The sequence below is a fragment of the Eumetopias jubatus genome, unplaced genomic scaffold (genome assembly GCF_037043125.1).
Source record: "Eumetopias jubatus isolate StellerSeaLion01/CBP00866 unplaced genomic scaffold, mEumJub1_p1.0 scaffold_11, whole genome shotgun sequence".
Taxonomy (NCBI): Eukaryota; Metazoa; Chordata; class Mammalia; order Carnivora; family Otariidae; genus Eumetopias; species Eumetopias jubatus.
Genome location: NW_028274817.1, coordinates 67,694,437 through 67,707,083, shown reverse-complemented (window position 1 = coordinate 67,707,083; position 12,647 = coordinate 67,694,437).

The window sequence follows — 12,647 nt, the reverse complement described above, 5'->3', positions numbered from 1 at the left end:
TTTTCACTCTATTCAATTTTATATATATATTTTATATACATTTTATTTTTATATATTATATATTTTTATATATTATATAAATTATATATAAATATATTACATATTTTATATATATATGTGTGTGTGTGTATATATATATCCCTTATATAAACTATGTAAATTTTGCTTTCTTTGCAATTTTGGGATGTAGTGTCTTCTAACACACAGACCAAAATTCAATCAGGAACAAGTGGATCATCCTGTTTTGTCCACCCTGTGAGATTATAGTCTCTCTCCCCTACCTTTTTTTATTGTCTTGTTTCATTTTGGTTTTCTTTGCTTTTCTGTTGGGTCTTCTGACCACTTCAGATTTTTCTAGGGTGTATTTTGTTTCGGTCGTGGTTGATATTTTGGACTCTGCTCATTCACTCACCAATCCTTCTCTGGGCAAAATAAGTAGAAAGAGGAAGTCACAACAAAAGAAAGAACCAGAGGCAATGTTCTCTGCCACAGAGCTAATCAATATGGATATAAGTAAGATGTCAGAGATGGAATTTAGGATAGCAATCACAAAGTTAATAGCTAGGCTGGAAAAAAGCAAAAGTGACAGTACAAAATCTCTAAGGGCAGAAATGAAATCTAACCAGGCCAAACTTAAAAATGCTATGAATGAGATGCAGTCTAAATTGGATGCTCTAACAGCTAGGGTCAATGAGGCAGAAGAGAGAATAAGTGATCTAGAGGAGAGTACAGGCTGATGGAAAGGAAGTAGAGGAAAAGAGAGAAAGACAACCAATAGCCCAAGAAGAGAGGTTTCGAGAATTTAATAATGCCTTCAAGCGAACCAATGTCAGAATTATTGGGATCCCTGAGGGAGTGGAGAGAGAGAGAGAGGGCTAGAAGGTATATTTGAGCAAACCATAGCTAAGAACTTCCCTAATCTGGTGAAGGAAATAAGCATTCATGTCCAAGAGGCAGAGAGGACCCCTCCCAAAATCAATAAAAATAGATCAACACCCCAACTTATAATAGTGAAGCTTGCAAATCTTAGAGAAAAAGAAGCTAGCCTGAGAACATCTAGGGAGAGGAGTTTCCTTATGTACAGAGGAAGTAACATCAGAATAACATGAGACCTGATATGAGGAATTCTTAATCTCAGGAAAGAAACTGAGTGTTACTGGAGTGGTTGGGGGTGGGAGGGATGGGGTGGCTGGGGTGATAGACATTGGGGAGGGTATGTGCTATGGTGAGCGCTGTGAATTGTGCAAGACTGTTGAATCACAGTTCTGTACTTCTGAAACAAATAACGCAACATATTTTAAGAAAAAAGAAAAAGAAGAAGATAACAGGAGAGGAAGAAAAGGGGAGTATGTCAGAGGGGGAGACGAACCATGAGAGATGATGGACTCTGAAAAACAAACTGAGGGTTCTAGAGGGGAGGGGGGTAGGGGGATGGGTTAGCCTGGTGATGGGTATTGAGGAGGGCACGTTCTGCATGGAGCACTGGGTGTTATGAACAAACAATGAATCATGGAACACTGCACCAAAAACTAATGATGTAATATATGGTGATTAACATAACAATAAAAAAATTAAAAAAAAAAAAGAATAACATGAGACCTATCCACAGAAACCTTGCAGGCCAGAAAGGCGTGGCAAGATATATTGAAGTTACTAAATGAGAAGAACCTGCTGCCAAGAATACTTTATCCAGCAAGGCTGTCATTCAGAATGGAAGTAGAGATAAATAGTTTCCAGGACAGAAAGAAACTGAAAGAATATGTGACCACCAAGCCAGCCCTGCAAGAAAAATTAAGGGGGATACTATAAGTGAAGAGAGACCCCAAGAGTAACATAGACCAAAAGTAATAAAGTCAATCTACAAAAACAGGGACTTTATGAGCAATACAATGGCACTAAATTCATATCTTTCAATAGTTACTCTGAATGTAAATGAGCTAAATGCTCCAACCAAAAGACACAGGGTATCAGTTTGGATAAAAAAAAAAAAAAGCAAGAACCATCCATATGCTGTCTACAAGAGACTCATTTTAAACCTAAAGACACCTCCAGACTGAAAGTGAGGGGGTGGAGAACAACTTACCATGTTAACGGACCTCAAAAGAAAGCTGGCATAGCAATCCTCACACCAGACGAATTAGATTTTAAACCAAACACTGTAGTAAGAGATGGAGAGGGACACCATATCATACTTAAAGGGTCTATCCAACAGGAAGATCTAACAATTGTAAATACTTATGCCCCCAGCATGGGAGCAGCCAATTATAAAAACAAATTAATAACCAAAGTAAAGAAACATATTGATAAAAATACATTAATAGTAGGGGACTCCAACACCCCACTCACAGCAATGGACAGATCATCTAAGCAGAAGATCAACAAAGAAACAAGAGCTTTGAATGACACACTGGACCAGATGGACTTAACAGATATATACAGACCATTCCATTCTAAAACAACAGAATACTCATTCTTCTTGAGTTCACACGGAACTTTCTCCAGAATAGACCACCTACTGGGTCACAAACCAGGTCTCAACTGATACCAAGATATTGAGATTATTCCCTGCATATTTTCAGACCACAATTCTTTGAAACTGGAACTCAATCACTATAGGAAATTCAGAAGGAACTCAAACACTTAGAGGTTAAAAAGTATCCTGCTAAAGAATGAATGGTCAGCCAGGAAATTAAAGAAGAAAAAAAAATTCATGGAAACCGTGACACCTGGGTGGCTCAGTAGATTAAACATCTGCTCTCAGCTCAGGTCATGATCCCAGGGTCCTGGAATTGAGTCCAGAATCAAGCTCCTTGCTCAGAAGGGAGCCTGCTTCTCCCTCTGCCTGCTGCTCCCCACCCCCTGCTTGGGCTCAGCCAATCTCTCTCTCCCCCTCTCTTTCTCTCTCTCTCTTTTTCTGACAAATAAATAAATAAAATCTTTTTAAAAATTCATGGAAACTAATGAGAATGAAAAAACTTGTTTTCATTTCTGTTCAAAACCTCTGGGATATAGCAAAAGTGGTCCTAGTAGGGAAGTACACAGCAATACAAGCCTCTCTCGAAAAATTAGAAAAATCCCAAATACACAAACTAACCTTACGCCTGGAAAAACAACAGCAAATAAAGCCTAAACCAAGCATAAGAGAAAGAATAAAGATTAGAGCAGAAATCAATGAAATAGAAACCAGAACAGAACAGATAAACGAAACTAGAAGCTGGTTCTTTGAAAGAATTAATAAGATCGATAAACTTCTGGCCAGACTTATCCAAAAGAAAAGAGAAAGGACATAAATTAATAAAATCATGAATGAGAGGGGAGAGATCATGATCAACACCCAGGAAATACAGATAATTTTAAGAACATACTCTGAGCAACTATACGCCAACAATTAGGCAAATCTGGAAGAAATGGATGCATTCTTGGAAATTTATAAACCACCCAGACTGAAACAGGAAGAGATAGAAAATCTGAACAGACCAATAACCGGCAAGGAAATTGAAGCAGTAATCAAAAATCGTCCAAAAAACAAGAGTCCAGGGCTAAATGGCTTCCCAGGGGAATTCTACCAAACATTTAAAGAAGAAAGAATACCTATTCTTTTGAAGCTTTTTCAAAAAATAGAAATGGAAGAAAAACTTCCAAACTCATTCTATGAGGCCAACATTACCTTGATCCCAAAACCAAAGACCCCATCAAAAAGTAGAATTACAGACCAATATCCCTGATGAACATGGATGCCGAAATACTCACCAAGCTACTAGCCAATAGAATCCAACAGTACATTAAAAGATTATTCACTACGACCAGGTGGGATTTATTCCTGGGCTGCAAGGGTGGTTCAACAATCGCAAATCAATCAACATGATAGATCACATTAATAAAAGAAGAGACAAGAACCATATGATCCTCTCAATTGATGCAGAAAAAGCATTTGACAAAGTACAACATCCTTTCTTGATTAAAACTCTTCACATTGTAGGGACAGAGGGAATATAACTTAATATCATAAAAGCCATTTATGAAAAGCCCACAGCAAATTAATTCCCAATGGGGAAAAACTGCGAGCTTTCCCCTAAGGTTAGGAACATGGCAGGGATATCCTCTCTCACCACTGTTGTTCAACATAGTACTAGAAGTCCTAGTCTCAGCAATCAGACAACAAAAAGAAATAAAATCTTCTGAGTGGGCAAAGAAGTCAAACTCTCACTCTTCACAGATGACATGATACTCTATATGGAAAACCCAAAAGACTCCACCCCAAAATTGCTAGAATTCATATGAGAATTCAGCAACTTGGCACATAAAAACAATGCACAGAAATCAGTTGCATTTCTATACACTAACAATGTGGCCAAAGCAAGAAAAATTAAGGAATCGATCCCATTTACAATTGCACCAAAAACCATAAGATACCTAGGAATAAACCTAACCAAAGAGGCAAAAGATCTGTACTCAGAAAACTATAGAACACTTATGAAAGAAATTGAGGAACACACAAAGAAATGGAAAAAAAAAATGTTTCATACTCATGGATTGGAAGAACAAATACTGATTCTCTCAATAGATGCAGAAAAATCATTAACAAAGTACACCATCCATTATTGATGAAAGACCCTCAACAAAGTAGGAATAGAGGGAATATACCTCAACATCATAAAGGCCATATAGAAAGACCCACAACTAATATCATCCTCAATGGGGAAAGCCTGAGAGCTTTTCCTCTATGATCAGGAACAAGGTAAGGATGTCTATTCTCACCATTATTATTTAACATGCTACTGGAAGTCCTACCCTCAGCAATCAGACAACAAAAAGAAAGAAAATGTTTCCAAATCGGCAAGGAAGAAGTCAAACTTTTACTATTCGCACATGACATAATACTCTATGTAGAAAACCCAAAAGACTCCACCAAAAAATTGTTAGAACTAGCACACAAATTCAGTGAATTTACATGATACAAAACTAATGGGCAGAAATCTGTGGCATTTCTACAAGGAAATAATGAAGCAGCAGGAAGAGAAGTAAAAGAATCAACCCCATTAACAATTGCACCAAAAACCATTAGGTACGTAGGAATAAACCTAGCCAAGGAGGTAAAAGATTTGTACTCTGAAAATTATAGAATACTTGTGAAAGAAATTGAAGATCACACAAAGTAGTGGAAAAACATTCCATGCTCATGGATTGGCAGAATAAATGTTGTAAAAATGTCTATAATACCTAAAGCAATCTACATATTTAATACAATCCCTATCAAAATACCACCAGCATTTCTCACAGAGCTAGAATAAACAATCCTAAAATTTGTATGGAATGACAAAGGAACCCAAATAGCCAAAACAATCTTGAAGAAGAAAAGGAAAGCTGGGAGCATCACAATTCTGGACTTGAAGCTATATTACAAAGCTGTGATCATCAAGACAGTATGGTATTGGCACAAAAACAGACACATAGACTAATGAACAGAATGAAAAACCCAGAAATGGACCCACAACTATATGGTCACCTAATCTTTGACAAAGCAGAGAGAATATCCAATTCTCTCTTCAACAGTCTCTTCAACAAATGCTGCTGGGAAAACTGGACAACAATATGCAGAAGAATGAAACTGGACCACTTTCTTACATCAGACACAAAAATAAATTCAAAATGGATGAAAGACCTAAATGTGAGACAGGAAACCATCAAAGTTCTAGAGGAGAATGCAGGTAGCAACCTCTTTGACATGGGCTGTAGTAACTTCAGCAACACGTCTCCTGAGGAAAGGGAAACAAAAGCAAAAATAAACTATTGGGACTTCATCAAGATAAAACCTTCTGCCCAGCAAAGAAAACAGTCAACAAAACATCCTACAGAAAGGGAGAAGATATTTGCAAATGAAAAATCTAATAAAGGGTTAGCATCCAAAATCTATAAAGAACTCATTAAACTCAACACCCCAAAAACAAATAATCCAGTTAAGAAATCGAAGGAAGACATGAGTAGATATTTCTCCAAAGAAGACATCCAGATGGACAACAGACACATGAAAGATGCTCAACATCACTATCATTAGGGAAATGCAAATCAAAACCACGATGACATACCACTTCACACCTGTCAGAATGGCTAAAATTAACAACACAGGAATCAATAGGTGTTGGCAAGGATGCAGAGAAAGGGGGACCCTCTTACACTGTTGGTGAGAATGCAAACTGGTCCAGCTTCTCTGGGATATGCATGGAGGTGCCTCAAAAAGTAAAAATAGAGCTACCCTATGACCCAGCAGTTGCACTACTAGGTATTTACACTAAGGATAAAAAAAAATACTGATTCAAAGGGGCACATGTACCCCAGTGTTTACTGCAGCATTATTAACAATAGCCAAATTATGGGAAGGGCCCAAACATCCATCAACTGATGAATGGATAAAGAAGATGTGGTATATATATATATATATATATATATATATATATATATATATATATGCAAAGGAATATTACTTAGCCACCAAAAAGAATGAAATCTTGCCATTTACAATGACATGGATGGAGCTAGAGTGTATTATGCTAAGCAAAGTTAAGTCAGTCAGAGAAAGACAAATACCATATGATTTCACTCATATGTGCAATCTAAGAAACAAAAAATAGATGAACATAGGGGAAAGAATGGGAAAAAAAGAGAGGGAGGCAAACCATAAAAGAGACTCTTAACTATAGAGAAAAAACTGAGGATTGCTGGAGGGGAGGTGGGCAGGACTGAGCTAAATGAGTGATGCATATTAAGGAGGGGACGTGTGATGAGCACTGGGTGTTATATGTAAGTGATGAATCACTAAATTCTACTCTCGAATCTACCATTACACTATATGTTAACTAACTAGAATTTAAGTAAAAACTTGAAATATTAAAAAATACTCTTATGGAGGAAATTTAAAAAAAAGAAAAAGGGTTTGCCAAATTACAACATCCTTTAAAAAAAAAGATTCCATTCATTTATTAGAGAGAGAGCACAAGTGGGAGCGGCAGAGGCAGAGGGAAAAGCAGACACCTCACTGAGCATGGAGCCCAACACGGGGCTTGATCCCAGAACCCCAGGACCACACGACCCAAGCCAAAGGCAGCCACCCAACCGACCAAGCCACTCAGGCGCCCCATTCTGGATGAAAAATCCTCAACAAAATAGGTTTACAGGGAACATACCTCAACATAATAAAGGCCATATATGGGAAAACCCACAGCTCATATCCTCTATGGTCAAGAACAAGACAAGGATGTCCACACTCACCACTGTTATTTAACATAGTATTGGAAGTCCTAGCCACAGCAATTAGACAACAAAAAGAAATAAAAGACATCCAAATAGGCAAGGAAGAAGTCAAATTTTCACTATTTGCAGAGGATACAACCCTCTATATAAAAAACCCGAGGAACACTACGTCAAAAACTAATGATGTAATGTATGGTGATTAACATAACAATAAAAAAAGTAATTAAAAATGCTAGAACTGATAAACGAATTCAGGAAAGTCATAGAATATATAGTCAACATACAGAAATCTGTTTCATTTCTATACACCAATAATGAAGTAATAGAAAGAGAAATTAAGGAATAAATCCCATTTACAATTGCAGCAAAAACAATAATATACCTAGGAGTAAACCTAACCAAAGAGGTGAAACAACTGTACTCTGAAAACCATAAAACACTGATGAAAGAAATTGAAGATGATACAAAGAAATGGAAAGACAATCCATACTCATGGATTGGAAGAACAAATATTGTTAAAATGTCTATACTACCCAAAGCAATGTACATATTTAATGCATTCCTTATCAAAACACCAGCAGCATTTTTCACGGAGCTAGAACAAACAATCCTAACAAGACCCTGAATAGCCAAGCAACCTTGGGAAAATAAGAAAAGCTGGAAGCATCACAATTCTGGACGTCAAGTTATATTAGAAAGCTGTATGGTACTGGCACAAAAATAGAAACATAGGTCAAGAGAACAGAATAGAAAATGAAAAAATAAATCCACAACTAGGGGCGCCTGGGTGACTCATTCATTTGAGCGGCCGATTCTTGTGATCTAAGGTTGTGGGATGAGCCTCACATCAAGCTCAATGCTGGTTGTGGAGACTGCTTGAGAATCCCTCTCTCTCCCTCTCCCTCTCACATTTCCTCCCCCTCTCTCGACTCTCTCTCCCTCTCAAAAAAAGAAAACAAAACAACTATATGGTCGGATTCCGAAGGAAAGATGGTGGAGGCATAGGGGACCCTATTTCAACTGGTCCCCGGAATTGAGCTGGATATCTCACCAGACCACTCTGAGCACCCACGAAACCCGCCTGAGATGTAAGAAGATCTGGATCTCTACAAACAGAATATCGCAGGCACTTGGTTTCCAGGTGCGAAGTGGGGAGCCCTGATTCCGCAGGCAGATATTGGAGGATAAACGGCAGTAGGAGGGTGCCTGGCCGTGGGGATCCTACACCGCCATTGAGCAACAGCCTCGCTCGCTGGGGACGGGAAACAGACTCGCAGACCGGTAGTGGCGGGGATAGGATTTTAGGGCAGCCCCCGGGGCGGAAACCCAGAACGGGGGGGTCACGCATGCGAACTGGGAACAGCTGGGGGTTTTAGAAGCACAAAGGGCAGAGACGTGCCCCCACATGGAGGCAGAACTGGGGGCGCTGCGGAGGGGTGCACAACCCAGGCCTCTGCAGTTTATAGCAGCACAGACAGAAACGGAGACAGTGTGGCCTGGAGAGTGCGCTGAAGAACAGACTGCGGTCTCTCTGCTCTGAGGCAGAGGGTTGGAAACGGTCTCTTCTGCTCTGACTCATGGAAGAGACGCAGAAAGCTGCCAGGGAAAGCCACCAGAGAACAAAAGCCCCAAAAACTGATTCCCGCTGAGCCCATCCCCCGCCACAGGGGAGCAGGGCAACTCCGCCCAAACAGGGTTGCCTGAGTAACAGTGCAGCAGGCCCCTCCCCCAGAAGACAGGCTGGGAAAAAAGAGGCCAGCAACCCTAAGGTCCCAAGAAAACAGGTGCATCTTGCTTGGGTTCTGGTCAATAATTTGGACTCTATACATTCCCTCAAACACCCCTCAACAGAATGACTAGGAGGAGGAGACCCCAAATAGAAAAGACTCAGAGATCATGACTTATGCTGCAGATTTACAAATGGATGCAGATATAACCAAGATGTCGGAGATGGAATTCAGGCTAGCAATTGTGAAGACAATGGCTAGAATGGAGAAATCAATTAATGGCAACATAGAGTCTCTAAGGGCAGAAATGAAAGCTGAATTGGCAGAACTTAAAAATGCTATCAATGAGATCCAGTCCAATCTAGATAATCTAACAGCTAGGGTAAGTGAGGCAGAAGAACGGATAAGCGACCTGGAAGACATATAATAGATAAAAAGGGAAAAGAGGAAGCCAGGGAAAAACAAGTCAGAATCCATGAAAATAGAATCAGAGAAATAAGTGACACCATGAAGTGTTCCAGTGTCAGAATAATTGGAATCCCGGAGGAAGTGGAGAGAGAGAGAGGACTAGAAGATGTATTTGAGCAAATCGTAGCTGAGAACTTCCCTAATCTGGGGAATGAAACAAACATTCGTGTCCTAGAGGCAGAGAGGACTCCTCCCAAGATCAAGGAAAACAGGCCAACACCCTAGCATGTAATAGTAAAATTTGCAAATCTTAGAACCAAGGAAACCATCTTAAGGGCAGTTAGGGGGAAGAGATTCCTTACATACAGAGGGAGGAACATCAGAATAACGTCAGACCTATCCACAGAGACCTGGCAAGCCAGAAAGGCCTGGCAAGACATATTCAGGGTACTAAATAAGAAGAACATGCAGCCAAGAATACTTTATCTGGCAAGGCTGTCGTTTAGAATGGATGGAGAGAGGCAGAGCTTCCATGACCAGCAGAAACTGAAAGAATATGTGACCACTAAGCGGGCCCTGCAAGAAATATTAAGGGGGTTCTATAAAAGGAGAAAGACCCCAAGAGTCATATACAACAGAAATTTAGAGGGACAATCTATTAAAACAACGTCTTCACAGGCAACATGATGACAATTAATTCATATCTTTCAATAATCAATCTCAACGTGAATGGCCTAAATGCTCCCATAAAATGGCACAGGGTTACAGATTGGATAAAAAGACAGGACCCATCCATATGCTGACTACAAAAGACTCATTTTGAACCTAAAGATACATCCAGACTGAAAGTAAAGGGATGGAGATCCATCTTCCATGCCAGCGGACCTCAAAAGAAAGCTGGGGTGGCAATTCTTATATCAGACAAATTAGATTATAAACTAAAGTCTGTAATTAGAGACACAGAAGGACACTATATCATTCTTAAAGGGTCTATCCAACAAGAAGATCTAACAATTGTAAATATCTATGCTCCCAACATGGGAGCAGCCATCTACATAAGCCAACTGTTAACCAAAATAAAGTCATATTGAAAACAATACGTTAATTGTAGGAGACCTCAATACTCCACTCTTAGCAATGGACAGATCATCTAAGCAGAAAATCAACAAGGAAACAAGAGCTTTGAATGATACACTGGACCTGATGGACCTCATAGATATTTACAGAACATTCCACCCTAAAACAACAGGATACTCATTCTTCTCGAGTGCACATGGAACTTTCTCCAGAATAGACCACATACTGGGTCACAAATCGGGTCTCAACCGACACCAAAATATTAAGATTATTCCCTACATATTCTCAGACCACAGTGCTTTAAAACAGGAACTCAATCACAAGAAAAAATTTGGCAGAAATTCAAACACTTGGAAGCTAAAGACCACTCTGCTCAAGAATGTTTGGGTCAACCAGGAAATCAAAGAAGAACTTAAACAATTCATGGAAATCAATGAGAATGAAAACACATCAGTCCAAAATCTATGGGATATTGCAAAAGCGGTCCTAAGGGGGAAATACATAGCCATCCAAGCCTCACTCAAAAAAAAAAAAAAAAAAAAATAGAAAAATCCTGAATTCACCAACTAACTCTACACCTTAAAGAACTAGAGAAAAAGCAGCAAACAATGCCTAAGCCACGCATTAGAAGAGAAATAATTAAAATTAGAGCAGAAATCAATGAATTAGAAACCAGAAACACAGTAGATCAGATCAACAAAACTAGAAGTTGGTTCTTTGAAAGAATTAATAAGATCAATAAACCACTGGCCAGACTTACCCAAAAGAAAGGAGAAAGGACCCAAATTGATAAAATTATGAACAAAAGGGGTGAGATCACGACTAACACCAAGGAAATAGAAACAATTATTGGAAATTATTATCAATAACTATATGCAAATAAACTGAGCAATCTGGAAGAAATGGGGGCCTTCCTGGAAACCTATAAGCTGCCAAGACTGAAACAGGAAGAAATTGACAAACTGAATAGGCCAATAACCAATAACGAGATTGAAGCAGTTATCAAAAACCTCCCAAAAAACAAGAGTCTGGGGGGGTCTGATGGATTCCCTGGGGAATTCTACCAAACATTCAAAGAAGAAATAATACCTATTCTACTGAAGCTGTTTCAAAAAATAGAAACAGAAGGAAAACTTCCAAACTCATTTTATGAGGCCAGCATTACCTTAATCCCCATAACAGGAAAAGACCCCATCAAAAAGGAGAATTTCAGACCGATATCCCTGATGAATATGGATTCCAAAATCCTCAGCAAAATCCTAGCTAATAGGATCCAACAATACATTAAAAGGATCATCCACCACGACCAAGTGGGATTTATCCCCAGGATGCAAGGGTGGTTCAACATTCACAAATCAATCAATGTGATATAACACATTAATAAGAGGAGGGAGAAGAACCATATGGTCCTCTCAATTGATGCAGAAAAAGCATTTGACAAAATACAACATCCTTTCCTGATTAAAACTCTTCAGAGTATAGGGATAGAGGGAACATTCCTCAACTTCATAAACTCCATCTATGAAAAACCCACAGCGACTATCATCCTCAATGGGGAAAAGCTGAGAGCCTTTCCCTTAAGATCAAGAACACGTCAAGGATGCCCACTCTTGCCACTATTGTTCAATATAGTACTAGAAGTCCTAGCAATAGCAACCAGACAACAAAAAGAAATAAAAGGTGTTCAAATTGGCAAAGATGTCAAACTCTCTCTTTTCGCAGACGACATGATACTTTATGTGGAAAACCCAAAAGACTCTAACCCCAAATTACTAGAACTCATACAGCAATTCAGTAATGTGGCAGGATACAAAATCAATGCACAGAAATCAGTTGCTTTCTTATACACTAACAATGCAACTGTAGAAAGAGAAATTAGAGAAATGATTCCATTTGCAATAGCACCAAAAACCATAAGATACCTCAGAATAAACCTAACCAAAGAGGTAAAAGATCTACACTGTAGGAACTACAGAACACTCATGAAAGAAATTGAAGACACAAAAAGATGGAAAAATATTCCATGCTCATGGATAGGAAGAATAAACATTGTTAAAATGTCTATGCTACCCAGAGCAATCTATACCTTCAATGCCATCCCGATCAAAATTCCAATGACATTTTTCAAAGTGCTGGAACAAACAATCCTGAAATTTGTACGGAATCAGAAAATCGCCAAGGAAATGT